This window comes from Corylus avellana, chromosome ca5 (assembly GCF_901000735.1).
Source record: "Corylus avellana chromosome ca5, CavTom2PMs-1.0".
Classification (NCBI taxonomy): Eukaryota; Viridiplantae; Streptophyta; class Magnoliopsida; order Fagales; family Betulaceae; genus Corylus; species Corylus avellana.
In genome coordinates this window covers 28134584-28140583 of record NC_081545.1, presented here as the reverse complement: position 1 = coordinate 28140583, position 6000 = coordinate 28134584, and positions in this window count along the sequence as shown.

The following is a 6000-nucleotide window of genomic DNA, read 5'->3' as shown; positions in this document are numbered from 1 at the left end:
ATGTGTTTGTGAAATGTGGAATCCCCAGCTGCCCCATTAATCTGTTAGGATACTGGGCCACGCATAGCTAATGGGCTCATAAATTTTATTAGGCCTAATAAATTTTAAAACTTATTCCACTCAACATATGCTCATTCTTTTATTTCTTTTAAACTTTCATTTATCTCATTATTGTATGGCATATATGACGAGGTGATTTTTTTTTATTTTTTTTTCACATGTCCACACAAGTGAATTGAAGGAGGAGCGAAATTCGAACTAATAACCTTTACTTCATGAAGCGTGGTTCACAGCCAATTGAAATACTTGGACGAGGTGGATTTTGTTTTCCTTATGAAAGCTTTCCTTGCATATTAAGTTCTTAAGGGGTAGTTATAGGTTATTATCATCTAAACAACAGTAAGAAGAACTTCAAGAGGAGGGAAGATCTAGATCTAAATCTTCCCTCCTCCCCTTTCATGGTAGTAATGCTCGGCGTCTTCTTTGTAGGCTCCACCGGTCTCCGTTTCTGGAGGGTTCCTTTAGATCTAGTTTATAGATCTAGATCTAAATCCAGATCTAGTCTCTTCAACTTTAAATCTGATCGTTTTCTTTAGCCAAGGTGTCTTCCGAAGAGATGTCTACGATGTTGTGCTTCTCCACTACTGCTTGTTGGGGTTTTTATTTTTATTTTTTGTTCTTGTTGTTGTTTTTATTTTATGGTCCTAACCGTTTGGCTGAGGACGTGAATAATGCTTCTGGTTTTCGGGTCGAGAGAGGAATGGTTTGGGTGTGAGTATTTTGCTCATACCTAGGAAATGGCTTCTTGTGCTCCTGGAAGGAGTCTGCGTTAGCAGATCTGTTATATAATCTGAAGATCGAGCTGGGATAGCAGATTGGTTTTTCATTGTAAGATCTGTTGTGTTTTCGATTCTTTGACGTGTAATCTATTAGCTTTGGCTATGATCTTGCAGGTAAAAGTTTTTATGCTCTTTACCACTATTAATGAAATCATATTGATTTTCCCTTTAAAAAAAAATAATAATAATAAAAAAAGAACTTCAAGAGGAGGGAAGATCTAGATTTAGATCTTCCCTTCTCCCCTTTCATGGTAGTAGTGCTTGGCGTCTTCTCTGCAAGCTCAACCGGTCTTTATTTATAGTGGATTGCTTTAGATTTAGTTTGTAGATCTATATCTAGATCCAGATCTAGTCTCTTCAACTTTAGATCTGATAGCTTTCTTCAGTCAAGCCGTGTCTTCCGAAGGGATGTCTACGATACCATGTTTTTCCACTCCTTCTTGTGGGGGTTTTTTTTTTTGTTGTTGTTGTTGTTGTTTTTATTTTATGGTCATAGCCGTTGGGCTGAGGACGTGAATAATGCTTCTGACTTTCGGGTCGAGAGGGGAATGGTTTGGGTGTGAGTATTTTGCTCATACCTGGAAAATTGCTTTATGTGCTCCCGGAAGGAGTCTGCGTTAGCAGATTTGTTCTATAATCTTCGGGTGGCAAAACGGGTAATCGGGTAGACTCGATTAAGACCCGCGACCGGATTACTCAAGACACGAACACGACCCGTTTAGCTAATCGGGTTAACGGGTCAGACACGATTATGACACGAAAAATACCTGAGTAACCTGACAAGACCCATTTAACATTACCGGGTAAGATAGGGTAGACCCGACCCGACCCATGCGCTAAACAGGTAATCCAACCGGACCCGACCCGAAAAAAACATGTAGCTAAAAGCCCTAAACATATCTTTTATGTTTTCAATTCTATATTGTATACAAATAATTAAAGTAAATTGACTATATCATTTGTTTGGTTGATTTGAAATCTAAATAATCTGCATGCATAATTATATACTAAAACCCCGGGTTTGCAACATGGAAAAAGGATTTATATGTTAAGTATAAAAAATTTATTACTACAAAGTAAATATAGTCTAGAAGGAACAGAACAATTATATACATCCATATATATCAGTACTGGTTTTTAGTGAAATTACAAACTGCGTGCCTAAGTATTTTAGAGGTCATCCAATAATCAATCAATCACAATATATTATCTCTATTGTGTATCAACATGTGCTCAATCAGGGCCAAACAGACCCTTATCTTGAGAAACTTAAGGCAGGGGATATCAATGTAGTATACCTCCTTTTTGCCTGCGAAATCCTGGAATTGGTGGTGTCTCGCGAGCTAAATTTGTTATAACTTAATCAAATACTTTCATTGAATTTCACAAGTTAACTCCCCAAAAATACAAGACACAAAACACATCAAGACCAAATAAGCTCCAAACATCAATAATTAAGATTAAAAGTGCTGCTCCCACTGGGAATCCTAACAAAACCCATTACAGTTCCATCAAACTACTATACTACTGAACTTTTACAAATTACAAGTTCCTTTGCATATAGACAATAGTTAACATAGTCCATCATCATTAGATTCTAAACAAAATAACTAAATAAGGTTTCCATGAGCCATCATCATTAGAGTCATTACAAAATATGAACTAAATAATGTTAATATTTTAAGAAATATTAGCAGATTGTGCTATAGATGAATTTGGAATGTCACAAGAATTAACATCAGTTGTCAAAATTTCCTATTCTATGCTATCTAACTTCATTTGTACTTAAAAAAAAAAAAAAAAAAAAGGAATTAGTATTATTATAGTGTAGTTAAAAAAATAGTACAAGTAAATGAAGAAATTAAATATGCAAATAAATAATATTACCTTGATCTCCATACAACCAATCTCTAGTGCAAATTAATGCCCCAACAATATCAGGCTTGAGTGAGCTCCTATATTGATCAATCACAAGTCCACCAATACTAAAAGTGGATTCTGAAGCAACCGTGGAAACAAGAATACTCAAAATATCACGAGCCATTGCAGCTACTTTAGGATATCAAAATTCATTTCCTTTCCAAAATGAAAAGATGTCAAATGAATCATTCACAACCACAGACCTAGGTTCCTCCAAATAAATTTCCAATTGACTATTTTGTGAATTAACATCGACTCCACCAAATGCCAAATATTCCTACATGAAAAAGAGAGAATATAAACATAAATAATTAAGAGTATTAAAAAGATTATATACTAAGTTACTAAAAAGATAAGAAATCAATAATATTATAATATTATTTACCCGTTCCCAAGATAGTGTTGCTCGAGTTACTTGGGGCTGCTGATCGAACAGTTATGGAGCTTGAACTTGAAGATATAGAAGAAGCACTATACTCCATAAAAAGGTTCTTTAATTTATCACTAACATTCACATATTGTCTAGAATTCATAACTCCATAGATCTTCGTATAGTAATAATTTACAAGATGAAGCTTGTAACGAGGATCTAAGATAATTGCAACAGCCAACACTTCACTAAATTCCAACCAATATTTCTCAAATTTAGAGAGCATTTGAGTAGCCATTAAACTCTTATGCTCATCTTCACTCACAACGTCTTCCTTCAAACTCACATAAATCATGGCAACCACGGGAAAATATAAGTTGGCTATGGGATACTTAGTACCAGAAAAAGCAACATGTAGCTTGGTAAAAGCAAGCTAAGAAACTTTTGATATTATCCACCTTTTCCCACTCAACTGCAGTAGGACAATGCTTATAGTTTTTATCAGTCATCTCCAAATAACTAAAAGCATGCTTATAGTGAACTGCACTCTCAAGCATCAGATATGTAGAATTCCATTTGGTTGGCACATCTTGTTTTAACCTTTTATGACTGTCCAATGACATTTGATTCACTGCTTGAAGAAAACTTTGTTTTCGCACTTGTGATCCCCTAATATACTTCACGCTATCTCGAACCTTTTGGATAGCATCATTAATCTCTTTCAATCCATCTTGCACTATCAAATTAAGAATGTGAGCACAACAACACATATGAAAGAAATCACCATCACAAGGAAGGGCTTTTTTCATGTTCAATATATCTTTTAAGAACCCAACACAACTATCATTGGAAGAAGTATTATCCAATATTATACTGGAAATCTTGTTCTCAATCCCCCACTCTTATAGCAAGTTATATATAACATCAGACAAAGAGATACCATTGTGTGGTGGGGGCATAAATGAAAAGTTCAATACCCTCTTAGTTAAGACCCAATCTTTGTTAATAAAATGTGCAGTAAGACAGATATACCCATCAGTTGCCAAAGAAGTCCACAAATCAGATGTTAAACAAATCCTCCCAAGACAAGCATTCAACATAGATTTAACCCTTTGTTTCTCCCTCAAATACTTCCTAACCAAATCAGCCTTACCAGTATTTCTAGAGATAAATGGTACATCAGCACGCAAGTATTGATGTACTGCTCTTATACCATCATATTCAACATATGAAAAGGGCAAATCATGCTTAATAATCGCCGCAACCAACAATTCTCTATATTTTTTATGATCAAATTTAGAGTCACTTACCCCCAGAGATCCTGCTTTTCCAACTAAAAGCATTTGCCCAACATCACGACTGTTTCTCCCCCCGCAATTTTTACTATGCTTTATTAAATTTATAGATCCATATGAACTTCGAGCCCTATATTTATTACCACACGTCTTGCATTTTGCCCATACCTCAGGGTCATTTGGATCAACAATAGGAACGATGTCATAATATTGCCAAACAGCTGAGGTCTTCCTACGCTTCTTTCCCTTTTTCTTATTCCCCATAGAAACAAAGTCATCTCCTAGTGAATTTACTTCAACAACATCGTCGTCAATTTCAAATGACTCGAACACTTCTTGAACAATTTCTTCATTAGTCCTCTACACACATAATAATTAGTTAAAGTATATGCTATAAAGTAGTTTAATAAGATTCAATGACTATATAACAATTACTTGTCAAAAATTTGGTGCATATTAAATGGAAAGCCTTATTTTGCCATTGATGCATTTTACTAGGGCTGGGTATCGGTCGGTTAGGACTAGTTAATGGGCTTATCGGTCGGTTAACCGATAAGTTATCGGTTAACCAAATCCAAACCGATTACCGACCGATAAGAAGTGTTAACCGAAAATTATCGGTCATATCGGTAATCGGTAAACCGGTCGGTTAAATCGGTTTGGGCTTTTGTGGGCTTTTTATTGGGCTTTTACTGGTTGCTAATTGGGCCAAAAATTAATTCTTTTGGAGGTCTAAATACGTTTTGTTGGGCTAAAGCCTAAAATAGCTTCTTAAAAATTAGTTATTTTAGAGTATATTTTTGGCTAAAATACCTTATTGAAGCTTTTTTTTATATTGATCCACTACAATAATAAATATAAAATTCTAAAAAATTAAAAATTAAAATAGCTTATCGGTTATATCGGTTTTTCGATAAAAAAATTTTAACCGACCGATAAGCTTATCGGTATAAAATTTTTAACCGATTACCGACCGATAACTATCGGTTACGGTTAATATCAGTTCGGTTAAAGTCGGTAATCGGTTAATCTGCCAACCCCTACACTTCACAATGTTTACATCATTCAAACACTTCCTCTATAGATCATTTTCTTTTAATTTGTATGTACTATATTTTAAAGACAACATCCAAAATTCCAAATGGATAAATACTAATTTTAAAAAACTAATTATAAAATGTTAGACCATTCACTCTGTCTCTCTATTATTCCAAATTTCCAAGGCTTTCAATGTAATACCCCAAAATTTATACCCTAGAATAAAGGTGATATTAACATCAAAGATCAATCTTATTAAGATTTATATGGAGTTAGGTAAATAGACTTAATGTGAAAGATGATGAAAAAATTGCTAGTTAGAATTTTAGTGGGTTATTGAAAGAAAAGTCACATTGTTTTGGACGCCAAAAATTCTATGAGTGACCTTAAATAAAACTGTTTTAATACCTTATAGAATGATGAGAAATGAAGATTTTAAAAGTGGTTTCATGATTTTTGGACACTTGTAGAAGGAGTTATGATTTTTATAAAATTCAAGTGTCAAAACAGGAATTTCAGTCAAACAGAAGCACAGGAT